This window comes from Erpetoichthys calabaricus, chromosome 5 (genome assembly GCF_900747795.2).
Source record: "Erpetoichthys calabaricus chromosome 5, fErpCal1.3, whole genome shotgun sequence".
Taxonomy (NCBI): Eukaryota; Metazoa; Chordata; class Cladistia; order Polypteriformes; family Polypteridae; genus Erpetoichthys; species Erpetoichthys calabaricus.
This window is the reverse complement of record NC_041398.2, coordinates 7,082,245-7,098,323: the sequence shown is the minus strand read 5'-3', so window position 1 is coordinate 7,098,323 and position 16,079 is coordinate 7,082,245. Positions and strand designations below refer to the sequence as shown.

At 39.9% G+C, this 16,079-nt stretch overlaps 3 protein-coding genes across 15 annotated transcripts in view; all 3 read right to left on the bottom strand.

Moving 5' to 3' along the window:
* LOC114652414 (tripartite motif-containing protein 16-like) overlaps nt 1–16,079 on the bottom strand; it is a 1,097,043-nt gene that overhangs the window by 249,884 nt on the left and 831,080 nt on the right. The window lies entirely within an intron of this gene.
* The window catches only part of LOC114643026 (tripartite motif-containing protein 16-like), a 1,170,030-nt gene that overhangs the window by 522,746 nt on the left and 631,205 nt on the right, over nt 1–16,079 (bottom strand). The window lies entirely within an intron of this gene.
* The window catches only part of LOC127527845 (zinc finger protein 184-like), a 579,825-nt gene continuing 568,969 nt past the window's right edge, over nt 5,224–16,079 (bottom strand). Inside the window, exon 4 of the transcript XR_007934997.1 lies at nt 5,224–5,933. The gene's annotated coding sequence lies outside the window, so the exon portion shown is untranslated. The remainder of the gene's footprint in view (nt 5,934–16,079) is intronic.

Sequence of the window (16,079 nt, the reverse complement as noted above, 5' to 3'; positions counted from 1 at the left end):
ATGTTTGTTTGCAGTGTTTGAATAACGTTCCTGTCTCTCTACAACCTCCTGTGTTTCTGCGCAAATCTGTGACCCAAGCATGACAATATAAAAATAACCATATAAACATATGGTTTCTACTTCGCGGATTTTCTTATTTCACGGGTGGCTCTGGAACGCAACCCCCGCGATGGAGGAGGGATTACTGTATTTGTTAAGGATCTCTTTGTATACCACGTTGTCAGTTCGCCCCTCCGGTTGTAATATGACCAAGCTGTGCGCTGAGCTTACTCTTGAGCATGCAACGTATAGTTGGCCATGTGAAAAGCAATCTTGCCTCAAATCAATGCCAACCTTTTGTAGGGTCTGTCCCTGAGACTTATTAATTGTCATTGCAAAGCAGAGCCTTACTGGAAATTGGAGGCGTTTGAATTGAAATGGGAGATCAGAGGGTATAATGGGGATGCGAGGAATAAAAACTCTCTCCCCTGAGCCACCGCCAGTAAAAATAGTTGCCTCAATTAGGTTCTTTTGCAAGCATGTGACCTGAAGTCTCGTGCCATTACAAAGTTTCGGTGGCTGTAAGTTTCTCAGTAACATTATTGATGCCCCAACCTTCAAAGTTAGATTATGCTCAGGAGTACCTGGAGGATTCAGAGTGTGGACCAAGCTGCAGGCTATGAATGTATATATGTACGTAAGTAGGATTCAGTTAGCGTTGGGAACCAGTGTACCAAATTTCTTAAAGATGGGCCCATTAAGTAACAAAGACCGTTGGAAAGTTCAATATGGTGGCCGACAGTGGTGTCATACCACCGAAATAAGTATGTACATCGGTTTTGGTTAGCGCAGGGAAGCCGACTACCAAATTTCGTGAAGATGGGGCCATAAAAAAGAAAGTTTAACATGGCGGATGTTGTCGACCATTATGACCGCTACATGTAGAATTTCAAAATGAAACCTGCTTAAGTTTTGTAAGTAAGCTGTAAGGAATGAGCCTGACAAATTTCAGCCTTCTACCTACACAGGAAGTTGGAGAGTTAGTGATGAGTGAGTCAGTGAGGGCTTTGGCTTTTATTAGTATAAATGTATACGTGTATGTATATATGTTTGTGTGTATATATACAGTATGTATATATATATATATATACATATATATATATATATATATAAATGAAAGTATAGAGCTTTAATCGAAGTCGCTTTTCTCTTTGAATTTTCGCATCCGTAAATCCGCCACCTGCCATGATGTTGGTCTCGTAAGGTTGTTCGGGCAGCTGCGCAGAAGGTGACCACGCATTAGGCTTTGGACACACGTGAGTAAGTGACGAGACTGGCAAATTATATATAAGATGTATATGTATGTATGTGTATATATGGTTTTGGCAGCCAAGCGCTTTTTTTCCAACGTAGAAGACGTCTCTTGAGATCCGTTTAATTGCCTTGTTGATTGCATGTCTTCCAAGGTACTTTCAATACCCATTTCCTGAACAGAGTCATCTCCCCTTTTATGAGTGACTGTGTTAGTCGCCGTACTTCGTACAGGTCTTTGAACCCACTGAAAACTTGTAACTGGTGTTGACAGTCAGCTACTTTTGACTAATGTTGTCTTATTTTAATTTCTTATTATGTCTTTTATTTTTCTTTTCTTCATTATGTAAAGCACTTTGAGCTACTTTTTGTATGAAAATGTGCTATATAAATAAATGTTGTTGTTGTTGTTGGAATGGAGCAATTGTCGAGTAACAAAAATTATTTGTAAGTGATTTCGCATTGAAGAAATAGTAAAAACTTGATCACTTGGGTCAATACCTAAAGAAATACACACAGCAAATGCAATTGAGAATACACCAGAATCTGTATTATTTAATTGTTGCTGTGCGTCTTCATAAACTATGGGAGGTTTGTAACGAAACAAAGCACGAAGGAAAAGAAGCTGCTCTTCGCTGAGGTTGAATTTTTTATCAGCGTTTAGACATAGACATGAATTACAGCACCATCATAATAGGTACACACCCAGTGAGTCACTCGTTCAGTCGCTACAGAAGGTAATATTTGAATATGTTTTGCATTTTGTGGAATGGGCATTATAGGTATGTCAGGAGTCCACATTAGCAAAACCTCTTGAGGTTGGAAAATTGTATGCGCAGCTAAAATTTCGTTGAATTTGCTCATGTGATCTGTTGATAAATAATCATTATTTACCAACTCATTCACTGCAAAATCTGACAGTGGTAAGATCACTCCTTCCATAACACTAACACTAAAAAACGGCAACACCGCCGGGAAGAACACTAAATGAAATAAAGTAAAAGTCTACTAAACTTCTTTATTATAACTGCTTTATTATAGCAGGTGAGGGGACGCTGGCGCACGCTTGTTGTTGCCGCTCCTCCCTGTTAACAACACTTTTCGCAAAATTCGCCTTAATTAAGCACTTTCTTACGCTTGTTTTATTTCGTTTCTTGTACGTATAGTTCGTGGATACAGCCGACTCAAATTGCATGGATTTTGCTTAATATTTACAGATTTTATGGACTCCACTTTACTGTGAACAGCTGAGTCTGTGGATCACGGGACGAGACCTACGAACATTTCTTTGTACCTGGTGATCTAGCACCTCGGGATGATCTGTCTCCATGATTATATTCGCTATGCTGATCTGCTCCCGTTTCATCTTACAGTACCCTATGACCGGGAACTGATCTGATGTTCATACTAACCTGGCTTATGGCCCCGGGCGATCACGCCTGAAATTACCAAGCGTTACTGTTTATAGCTGTGTATTGGAACATCCAAATCCTGCTTCCTCCTCCTGCTGTGCTTTCTGCTGCTTGCTATCGCCCTAAATTGCCCTCCAAGGCCTTGTCATTGTGTCCCCCCTAATCATCCCCTGTCTCTCATTAGCTAACAGTTTCTCTCACCACTTCACCATCTAATAGCTCATGTGTGGTGAGCATACTGGCACAAAAATGGCTGCCATCACATCATCAGGTGGATGCTGCACATTAGTGGTGGTTGAAGTTGCTCCCCACTCACTGTGTAGAAGAGCTTTGAGTAGTAAGAAAAGCACAATAAAAATATAAAGAATTGATAACACCCTGGGCAAGAAAGCAGCAACTTCCAACATCCGTTGCCCTAATATTTACTTCCGTCACTCAAGAAATAAAGACAAAGTATAGAAATGTCAAAGGAATGTGGCATTTAATAAGATGGGATGAAACAGAAGTGATCAGCGTGGACCTCAGCGTTATCATCTGCAGTGCACCACCTATTGGAATGAACTTCATGTATTAATAAAATGCTGATCTTTGTGATGACATTACAGTTTCAGAACATGCTAACTGATAAATAACAGACTTATTCAGTGCACGGTCACAGATTTGAAATCAAAAACACATGAACTCTGAAGTCTCCATGCCACGGCTGTCCTCAACAGTCCACTCAGGAGTGACTGACAGATCTTTTCACCAATCAGCTTTCTTCTTTTGTTTTCAGTTGGTACCTGCCTTTTCTGTGGTGTCCTTTCTGATTTTGTCCTCGTCACCTCTGCCACTGAGTGTATTTCATTGATGTCACCTCTTCATTATATGGTTTCCACTTTTTATATTTTTCTACCTTCTTGCATTTCATAGCCAACGTACCCTTTTAAGATAAGTCCTTGTAAGAGTCAAGCTATACTCACACATTTGAGAACATCAATGACATGAAATCTAAAAAGAGTGTGGCCAAAAAATGAAACATAAACTTACAAAATACAGAAAGTCCAAGCAGAGTGAACCAACGGTGAGTAGTGAGGGGTCAAATGTGACCTTCAGTGGTGGGGGTACAGAAGGGGCCACGTCTACTTTTTGGAGTTTTCTGTCAAGTAAATGAAGCTGAAGCTTTGTGTAGCTGACACTCTCTCAAAGCAGAGCTTTCTAATCGTCCATCCTGCTGTTGGAGTTTATTGAGCTCCTGTGGCCTCCAGCTTGTAGTCTCGATGTGAAGAAACGTTGTCTTGGCTTTCGATATGAAGAAGGTGCTGAACTCAAACTGAAACCTGAACCAACACATTCGGAGTATAGAGCGTCCTTCACACACCACCCCAGGATATACTGACATGGCGCAAAGGGACATCTGTTGTATTTTTAGGTTAATTTATCAAATGAACAGCTGGGTCAGCAGAGATCTCTGTGTGTTTCTGCTTTGTCTTCCCTTTTTCTCTTATATGTCCGAAAATAAAATCAGTTCATTTTACTTTCACTGTGTTCTGCATTTCTAATAAAATTATTATAAATAATATTCCTTCTATACAGGACATCCATCTATCCATTATCCAACACGCTATATCATAACTACAGGGTCACGGGGGTCTTATGGAGCCAATCTCCATCAACACAGGACACAAGGCAGGAAACAAACCCCGGGCAGAGCGCCAGCCAACCGCAGTCCTTCTATACATTAATTGATATTCTTCACAACTGTGGTCCCCCGTGCTAACCCTAGCATGCTGTTTTGACTCCCTCTTCAGGTCTTAAACATTTCTCTTTGAACCCTGAATGTTTCATTTTATTTGTATTTAGATCTTCTTAAATTCTCACTTTTGGACTCACCCTTCACACACAGCTGATGAATGCGTTTGGATTGTAAGGACTCTTATCATTTATAAATGATAACCTAAATTAGTGTAAAAGTCTTATAAAGCCCCTCTCCATTGGTCTGTCATGTGACGGCTCTCTTTTTAGTCCCCTGTCCTCCTCGACTGTCCCTCCCCAGCATCTGATTGGACAGCATTGGCTGTCAGCTGACATCACTAAATGACTTCTTCATTATCAGAGTTAAGAACGGCTGTCTGCACTCAGCCCAGGCGTCAGCCATCACATGACATCCCAGAGACGGTACAAGTTCATTGCTACTCAGATAAGGCCCCATCTCCAAAGCTCTGAAACAAAAATATTCCCCTTATGGTCAGTGGTACCTCCTGGTAGTTGGCACTGCACTGTGGATTTGATTTGTCTTCTCCATTTTTTTATGATTACATTGAAATTTTTCAGTTGTGTGCTGTAGTTGAAGTTGTTATCACCACACAGTACTGTTGCCACCTCATTCTTTGTCTGGTGTTTGTATTGTTCACCATCTTATATCACAGCACTGGTACAGAGATGATCTGTCCCTGTATGGCTGACATCCTGGCAGTACAATTTCTGAGTCCTTTATGAAATCTTACATGTTGTTGATGGCGGCTTTACAGGAGGACCACTTTCAACATTCAGATGAGCTAAGAGGCTTACCACAAGTAAGACAGTCATTTATGAATATGAAGGCCACTGCTGTCTGAAAAGCGGTAACCACATTCAGGACAACAATGAGGTTTTTTTTATTTTCTTGCACCTGTAAGTTGTTGAAGAAGCTTCTTGCTGTTTGTTAAATATGTGTTGTATTCCACTGTGAATTTATATGTGGCTCTGAGGTGACCTTACATCTATGATCTGTTTGCCACTTTGTGTTTTCTCCACTATTCTTATGTACTTATTAGCTACTTTCAACTGGAGTCCTTTAAAGCATTCAGAAGATTTTTCTTAATGTTTTTTGATTGAGGAGCCAATGGAAATATCATTTGTCATTTCTGGGACAGGCTTTACTCCAATATGACTTTGCGTGTGTCTCTGAAAACTTTTTCTGGAAGAGAACCCTTTACCACATTCAGAACAGGTGTACTGCTTCTCTCCAGTGTGGATCCTTCTGTGGCACCTAAGTGCGCTTTGAACTGAGAATCGTTTGCCACACTCTGGACAGCAGTAAGGTCTCACTCCAGAGTGAATTCTCATATGATCCTTGAGAGTCCTGCTTTCTGAGAAAAACTTGCAACAGTCAGAACAGTGTTATTTCTTACCACAATGAATTATTTTATGATTGTGAAGAAAACTATTATAGGAGAATCACATTCAACATTCAGTACAACTGTAAGGCTTCTGTCCAATAAAACTTCTATTATTATACAGAGAATTGAGGCGTGAGAATTGTTTGCCACATTCCAAGCAATGGTGAGGTTTCTCTCCGGTGTGAAGTCTAATGTGACTCTGTAAGGTGCTTTGTTGTGAGAACTGCTTATCACATTCAGGACAACAATAAGGTTTCATTCCAGTATGAGCTCTGATGTGGCACTGAAGTACGCTTAAATCTAACAATTATTTCTCCCAGTCACAACAGCAAAAATATTTTTCTCCAGTATGGATTTTGGTTTGTCTATGAAAACTTTTCTTGTTTGCACAACATTTGCCATATTCAGAACAGACATACTGCATTTTCTCTTCAGTGTGAGTTTGTGTGTGTACTTGAAAACACCTACTGTTGAAAACCCTTTTTCCACATTAAGAACAGCAATATGGCGTCTCACCTGTATCAATGTCTGTGTGCCTTTGAAAACTGAGTTTGTCAGAATACTGTTTGCCACATTCTGGTCAACAATGAGGTTTTTCACCTTTGTGGATTCTTCTGTGCCTCTGAAGATTGCTTATCAATGAGAATAACTTGACACATTCTGGACAGCAATGAGGTTTTTCTCCTGTGTGGATTATTCTGTGCCTCTTAAGATTGCTTATATATGAGAACGACTTACCACATTCTGAACAGAAATGACATTTTTCTTCTCTTTGGCTTCTTCTGTGGTTCTGAAGTTTGCTTCTGCTTTGGAAAGACTTACCACATTCTGGACAACAATGAGGTTTTTCTCCTGAGTGGACTCTTCTGTGCGTCAGAAGATTGCTTATATGTAAGAATGACTTACCACATTCTGAACAGCAATGAGGTTTTTCTCCTGTGTGGATTCTTCTGTGACTCTGTAGATGGCTTCTCCTAGAGAACGACTTGCCACATTCATGACAACAATGTATGTTTTCTCCTGTGTGAATCTTCATATGCTCATTAAGATCATTATTTTGTTTGAATTGTTTGCCACATTCCAAACCACATTTTTTTCCAGTATGAATTTGGATTTCTTTCTCCACTTGCTGTTGATCAGTTTTGATGTCTTCTGTTTGTGTTACTGCAGCTGCAGGGAGAGAACTGCACTGCAAAAAGCCTGCTGTCAGGTTCTCTGATCCTCTTGCTGATTTCTTCAAACCTTTCTCTTTGTACTGAAGAGAGGGCTGACCAAATGAAGGTGGAGATAAGCTGTCATTCGTCTGTAAATCTGAAAGAACACACACATTTTAACTGTTGTTTTGTCCCTGACACCTTTATCCAAGGTGACTCACAACATTTGAGACACAATTGGTTACATTTCTCTTGTTTTTCCAACTGGAGCACAGGCTGGTCATGTGACTTGCTCATGGTCACATGGTGTAAAAAGCTGAATTTGAACCTACAGCTTCAGAGTTTGATGTCCGAATTCCTAACCACTACCCGCCTTTTAAAATAATTGACACAGTACAAGTAAAGTGGTGGCACACTGGTTGGAATTCCTTCCTCACACTGAGGTGCCATTTATGGTCTGGCCAATCCATGTGTAGTCTTTACATGTTCTGCTGCTGTCTGTTCAATTTCTCCACCTTTCTCTCAATATGTGAAAGACAGGCCTGATCTGATCAACTGATGACAAATCAAAATCAGCCAATTTTCACTCCAAATGACTTTACCGGTGCTCAGCAAATTAGCTGATCTTAACATCTGATCTTGAATGTTAAAAAGCATGCAAGACAACGTTCCAACATTATCAAAATACAGAAACACGTCCTCACCAGTCTAACAGTTTTATTGCCTTCCTACAAGAGAGAACAAATTTGCGGTTCGTAAAATATGTGCAAAAAGAAGTCAGTCATGGAGGATTCTCTGCTAACACTTTCAACAATACAAACCTCATTCAGCATCTGAGAAGTGAACACAAAAGGGACTGGTGTGAAGAACGAGCTGTTCAAAGGCTGAGGCGACCATCAAGGTTAGTCTAGCTCAGTCGCCTACTCTCACTCGGCCTCCAATAATGGCAGCGCTTAGAAAACTCAACCTTATAATACTGACAGCAAGAACACCAAAGACTTACTGTGACAGCAAAAACAGTAAAAACAAAAACAAAACTCATCCTGGAAATTCTTTGTTTGAGCTCCTCCCATCAGGAAGACACTTTAGGTCAATCCGTGTACACACAAACAAACTAAAAAAGAGCTTTATCACATCTGCGATAAATTTTCTGAATTCTGAATCTCCTCAGTCTGAGATCATTTTTAATTGAACATGTGCAATAAGCTATATTGGTAATGTGCAATATACTAATGTAATACAATATAGAGTATGTAACGTACTATTCATTAACAGGTGAAATATAACAATTTATGCTGCTGTACTTTGAGCAATAATAATTTGCTCTGGTTACCTAATCACTTAACACTGTATACGACATATTTGGAATTATTTGACTTTTCTTAAAATGCACCTTAGGGCTGTCACAAAAAGTCATTTAATCGTGTTACACAATGATAATAAAGTGCCTGAACTTGAACTCATATCATGGTCATTTTGGGGACAGCATAGTATTTTCACAAACCACAGAGCTGGAAAAGAGCTTTAAAACGACATGAGAACCATTTCTGTTCACTTATATTTAGGTAGAAATAGCCAGTCAAAGTAATAATCCAGCACAGTGTTCAAACTTTGTGATCTTAAATCTCCTTATTATTGTTGTGCTCTTGTAAGGGCCCACCATTCTAGACTACGTAAAGTCAACAGTAAAGGTGACAATCGACATACCACCAGCAGTGAGAGGGATGAAGAGAGAGATTTATCTAACACTACATCAGATAATGAAGACACTGGAGATGAGAAGGACACTCTAAACTCTTCAGTCCTAGTAGAAGATGTTGATGTTGAAGTTGAGCAAACTCACAGGTTAAGACGGAGTCATTGTGTTTGTCTAAAAAAGTGGCAAACTGTGAGATATGTGCACAGAGATGGTGGCATACGGATAAAGTATTAGATTGGGCTGGCAAAGCAGAAATTGGTATAAGTTAGAGTTTACTGATCCTGACAGCATTGCTGACACAGAAGGGTCTGTTGACACATCAAGTGTGGATAATCAAAGCTGAACCAGAAACTAATGAACTGCAACTATGGGACTTGTGTGTGGAAATCACGGAGATATCAGCTGAGTCAGCAAACCAGGAAGAGAAAAGCAGCTGGAAAAGAAATGGAGCATCTGAGGAGGTGGAAAACCACAAGATGGATATGCCCTTTAAAAAGAGACTTCAGCAGGAATCGTAACTAAAGACCACCTAGTGGCACGAGGGTGTGAGGGGCAAGATAGGAGTGGGCTCAACAGAGATTCACCAACATGGGCATCAGAATCTGCTCACCAAGGTCTCTGAGGCAGCACTGACACTTTAAACAATGAGGACAGACAGTTGAGCTCCAGCCCATAATAGTCGAGTCGCGGCTCTGATGAACTTGAGCTCTGCAGCTTTCACATTTTTTATTTTGATGGCTTCATATGGTTGGATGCAAACAGTCCTGATGGGCTCACAACTATCCTGTACTGAGTCCTGTTCTTCATTTAACACGGCGATCTCTAGTAAGATAAAGAATAAAAGTACATAGAAATACTGAAAGTAGCTACAGAGGATAAAAGACATTAAATAAAACAATACCATTACAAATAATACAAAAATTGTACTCGTAATGCCATGCCAGCTGTAGATTTTACTGTATCCCTCCAGCAGCACTAGCTTGTGTAATGTTTGTATTTTTTACTGCCCATTAAACAAATCAAGTCTCTCTGTTACAGTGAAACTACACAAGCATCTCTCCTGATAAGAAAATACCAAAAAATGACATTTAAATTATTCCAAATGGGTCTCAGTAAGAGACAAACTTGTGGAAAAGAAACCTGAACGCGTCCTATAAAGTTGCATTGTGTGACGCCACTTCAACAAAGTTGCTGATGATGGCTTTAGTGGAAAAAGTAAAAAAACACAAAGAACACGCAGAGCTCGAGAAAAATCCGAAATGAACGACGGGGCCGTGCGGGAGCGAGCGGCTGAACAAGCGCGTGCCCGACGGACAGCACAGTTCGGAGCATGCGCGAAATCAAAAGGAGCAACGGCGAGGAAAAGTGCAGGACCACGAAGAGAGCAGAAGCAATCCCAACTTAACGCGCCACCACCAAGTCAGATGTTGCATTACATTTCACGGGACACTGACGGGAAAATAAATTAACGTAGCACTAACAAAAAAGTGCGCGTACCCCGTCGTTCACAATAACCTTGTAAAGGTGAGATTTGCTGTGCCGCCGCCTACTCCTCCACGTAGCGCTCAATCCCCAACACTTAAAAGCGAACCACGCGGCATCAGGCACCTCCTCAAATTTAAAACCTCTCAGCATGTCGCGATCTTCCTCACTTCTGGTATTCCCACCCGTACGCGATCTCCACGTTCGACTTTGTCTCACCTTCCGCACCTTTGCTTGATCTTATGGCTGTGAAGAAGTCGTAGCGTGAGGGTAATAGCAAACTAGTGATGTGCTGCTGGATATTGACGTGACGAGCTGTCGAAAAGCCGCTATGATGTTTGTTTGAAATTCACCTGTCACGTGATTTATAGGCACGCTAGCGTCATGACGTCATTGATATCTGCGCAGTCAGCAGCCGATTGGTCAGCCCCCTCATCTGCTGAACGGCTTTGACTCAAAGCGTAAAAGCAGTTGGCCCTGCTGCATCTGTAAAGTGTGCTGACTCGAGTTTAAATCCTCGTTGGGGCTCGCGTATGGTTTCTGATCAAAGTTAAAAAAAACACTTTTTAAAAAGAGTTATGTAGTACTTGTCTGTAAGTTAACAAATACGTTTCGCTGACATTATGAACGATTCACATGGGCACCTCGTTCCTTGTTGTTTAGTCTTGTCCACCTAGAATCTGTAACAAATTAATAAGCATTTATTTGCGTGAAGCAGCACGTATTATAACAATCCAGCATCACCCCATGTCGATCATATCAGAGAGGCTAAGAAACGCTTCACCAAAGCCGACTTGTATCTGCTCACGACACTCCTCATTAAACATTTTTACTATTCAGTGATTTCCAGATCTGTAGCTGATTTGTATTATTGACTTCCAAAAAACAATGTGAGTAAAAGCGAGCTCTGCATAACTAATCACAACTGTCTTTAAAACAGAATCACTGCAATCGACAGCGTCTTCTGCAGTTTAGGGAAAGGCTCGGGATTTCTGCGTTAATGAGACAAAAAAAGATGAAAATAAATTTTGCGAATTTATCCAGAGGTTGACATAAAGATCACTCAAGTACTGACAAGAAAGAGCAGCTGGATAAGCACATCTGCAACCAAACTTTCAAAAAAACATATGGGGTGCAGCACAACAAAGTGAATCATTGATGGAAATAGAATTCTTGACAGACTAAGCTTTTGTGGTTTCTGTTTTCTTATCTTCAGTCCCACAATCCCCCGCAGTCACTGACACGTTTAACGTTCTCTGCTCCTCACCTGTCGTGTCACCCAAAGCATCAACACGGAGTTTCATTCAAGGCTTTACCGTCCGTCCTGTCACACACATAAAATAAGACACACATGTCCTCTACATACACGTTCAATAATAATAATAATAATAATAATAATAATAATAGTAAGCTGGCAGGAATGAGAAGAAGCTCAAGATGGTAATATTTATGAGAAGAGCCCTCATGGCGTCAGGGTGAGGAGGTGCCTTGTCTCCCGTTACGTGAGCTCGTCTGCCGCCCCTCACTTACATTGACTCGCGTTACACTGGGGGGCAAATGCAATGGAGAATACCGACAATGTACACCTTCAGAAGTGGAATAAATCGACTGTACACTGAAGCATTCCATTGCCAAACGTAAAATACAAAGGAGAACATTTCAGATAAACGAAGAGATTTATTAATTATAAACAATGCAACATAACTATTATGTGTTGTTACTTTTTTATTTATTCTCACCAAACGTTACATATCTAAATGAAAATGAATATGGGTAATATGTTTACAATAATTCTGATTAAAATACACTGTCAAAATATATTAATGAACAAACTGAGACACATTGGCCTTTTATCACAAAGCGTGTGCGCTGTCATTTAGGACACAATGCATTGTTAACGTCACGCACTCTCTACTGACGCGATGTCACGAAAACAAAGAAACAGCGCAGTCCATGAAACTCACAGCCTGCTTGATTTCTGACCAGTTGTCAATATCATATAAATAAAGTCATTTAAGAAGATGACAAGTCTGCTATAGTCAGTTCAATAAACGCTCCTTTTAAAATGTTTGCATATACAGAATATAAAACAGAATGTCAATGAAGCGAGCCTCGTGAGTAGTAACGAATAATATGTGACACTGAGGAATTATAATTCATAATAACGGGAACAAGTAAAAACTACGGACACTTAGACATTTCAAAAACTCATTTAGGAGGCTTGTGTGTTCATTTCAATGTCGATTTAAGAGCTCAGTAAGCCACCTGTTGTACTAAACGGCAGCTCAAACAGCACTTAACAGTAAATAGTCTAACAACTCAATATAAGACAATGAAACGAAGAGGCCGCGCCGCATAAGACAGTGAAGGCTCACGCTGTCCTGCTGCGTGTTTGGAAGGCGCTGATTGGCTGACACTGTTTATAGCGAATTGTCCCAAGATGGAAGTGCCGTATAGCGATCAGAAACGAGTGGGGATGATTCCTGAACAGATCTCTTATGCGATCCTTCCACGGTATCTCTCAATTCATTAAGTTCAAATTGATTAGAAATGTTTCAGTGCTCATCGTTTTTATATTATTATTTATTTTAATTTGTCTTTAATTCTGATCAAACTCAGGTTAGCATTACACGCAAAATTTGACAAGCAACCACCAGTCAGTTGAGCTACAAACAAATGTGACGGCGTCTTTTTTTCGTAGAGAACTCGTTACTTTTGTGTTCCACAAAATATTATAAAGTATTAATAAATTAAATATCTCATTACTGTACACTAAAGAAAAACGGCAGATTTGTTAAATTTACAAAAATGTATTTACATTACATGTACTGATTATGTTCCACATAACTCGATTATGTTTAATTTATTGAATCTTGAAGAATGTACAATATACTAATTTCAGTTATTTAGGTAGAAGTCAAAATGGTTATATTTAGTCCTCACTGGGAATTAACACGCGGCAAGCGCATTCATCGTCAGCGGAGGTTGGATAACCTGGCGGTAAAGTCACGTGACTTTCAAAGACGCAACAGGCTGTGCGTTTGAGTCATTGTCACCGGTTAAGGGCAAAGGTTAGTGAAATAAAAGTTAAAAAACACACACACACGAGAAATATTCAGATATTCATTTAAAACACGCAATCACACAGATTAACGTTTTTGCATTTTTCCTTGTATTCTCTTTTAATGTTTTATCAAACTATTCTCACTAACTACCATCCCAAGTCAGTAAATGTACCGTTACATTATCTCGATTTACTCGCTTGGTACAGGTACTTTAAAAATTAAAAGTTCTGACGGGTCAGCATTGCTGTTCATTACTATTATCATAACATTGCTCAACCAGATAAATACAGTACTATTAATACAGACAAATTTGTTTTTGTATTTTATAATATAACACTCGATCCAAGGTGCATTTTGTGTTCATATTTAGTTATACATTGGTCATGGCATTCTGGCACAGCCAAAGAAGCAGTGCTCTTGTACAACTGTTGTACATTTCATCTTTTGAATAATAATCTTTCGTATTTTGGTATGGTTTGTATTGCTTTTACTAAATAAAATGTATTATTAATTTTAAATTAATCATTTTAATTAATGATGAATGACTGAGGCGCCGCCGAGAGTGGCAGCCTTTTCAGCAGTTGTGAATTTCCCCTTGGGATTAATAAAGTATCTATCTATCTATCTATCTATCTATCTATCTATCTATCTATCTATCTATCTATCTATCTATCTATCTATCTATCTATCTATCTATCTATCTATCTACTTTCGGTGTAAGCAAACCTGTTTATTTCTTATTAATAAGTTTGAACATGAACTATAAAATGATACTGGAACAAGTCTAATTGACAACCTAAAGAGGTTATAGCTAAGTAACTCGGTGAGATGCATTTTTTTAAGAAAAGTTTGTAAAACAATTGTTAAAATTTTATGCTTTATTAAGATGAATCGTGTTCATATAACATAACATAATTTAATCGAATAAAAAGTTTAATTCATTTTATATTAAAATATCACGTTGTTTCAGGATATGTCACTTTAGTGCATTAAGCTAAATTATTTTTGATAAAAAGAATTTTATTATGTGCAACCGATGTACATATTTCTTTTTTTATTTTAATCTGACATGCCATTTTTTTCAGTACTTGATCGAAAAATAGACTCTGTTGAGGTAAGGATTTCGTCTTTTCATTCTCAGATGTGCTTACCTACATTACCGCAAAGTACAGGGATAAACCTTTATTTTCCATCTACTCCGTTTTAATTAAATCAGAACAAAGACAATATTTAAGGATAAATAACAAAGCTCGTTTTCAATTTTTTTTTAAAAACTACAACGGTCGTGAACCTCAAACCTTGGGCTGTTAAATGTGATCTCAGAAAAAGATGAAGATTAATAATAATATTAATAACAGGAGCGATTATAATGAAACAGTGGAAAAGGGAATATTCATTGAAAGAGTCGGGGCTCCAAGAGTGAAGTGTCTTATTTTATTTAACTCTTACTATCGTATAGTACATTCTTCATTTTAACGCAACCTTTAAATGCATTAATTTTATCCAGTGATGGCCCCAAAAGGCAAGTGACAAAAATTTAAAGGTGCGACACACACATTCAAACAAGTAACGAATAACATTTAAGTTACTGTTATTTGAAAGGAAAGGAAATCCTTATGACGGCGAGTCCTCCCTGTGTGGAGTTTGCATGTTCTCCCCGTGTCTACGTGGGTTTCCTCCCACAGTCCAAAGACATACAGGTTAGGTGGATTGGCAATTGTAAATTGTCCCAACTGTGTGCTTTGTGTGTGTGTGTGTGTGTGTGTGCGCCCTGTGGTGAGCTGGCACCCTTCCCGGGGTTTGTTTCCTGCCTTGCACCCAGTGTTGGCTGGGATTGGCTCCAGCAGACCGCCGTGACCCTGTAGTTATAGCGTGTTGGAGAATTTATGGTTGGATGGATGGAAATCCTTGTGATTTTGCTAAAATGATTGATACTTATATTAAATTATCCTTGGGTCCCCCAAGGACCCCAGTTGGCAGTTCATGTATGTAAAATCTGTCAGTAGGTTGAATGTTAAATGTCTCGTTTCGTTTCTGATCGCCATACGGCACTTCCATCTTGGGACAATTCGCTGTAAACAGTTTCAGCCAATCAACGCCTTCCAAACATGCAGCAGGACAGCGTGAGCCTTCATTGTCGGCGGCGCAGCCTCTTCGTTTCATTGTCTTATATTGAGTTGTTAGACTATTTACTGTTAAGTGCTGTTTGAGCTGCCGTTTAGTACAACAGGTGGCTTACTTATCACTCTAAAAAATTTCTTGCTGAATTTACTTAACTGAGTTATGTCAACAATTTCCACATAACTGAGTTGTGTAAACTATCCATCCATCCATCCATCCATTGTCTCCCGCTTATCTGAGGTCAGGTCACGGGGGCAGCAGCTTGAGCAGAGATGCCCAGACTTCCCTCTCCCCGGCCACTTCTTCTAGCTCTTCCGGGAGAATCCCAAGGCATTCCCAGGCCAGTCGAGAGACATAGTCCCTCCAGCGTGTCCTGGGTCTTCCCCGGGGCCTCCTCCCAGTTGGACGTGCCCGGAACACCTCACCAGGGAGGCGTCCAGGAGGCATCCTGATCAGATGCCCGAGCCACCTCATCTGACTCCTCTCGATGCGGAGGAGCAGCGGCTCTACTCTGAGCCCCTCCCGGATGACTGAGCTTTTCACCCTATCTTTAAGGGAAAGCCCAGACACCCTGCGGAGGAAACTCATTTCAGCCGCTTGTATTCGCAATCTCGTTCTTTCGGTCACTACCCATAGCTCATGACCATAGGTGAGGGTAGGAACATAGATTGACCGGTAAATTGAGAGCTTTGCCTTGCGGCTCAGCTCCTTTTTCA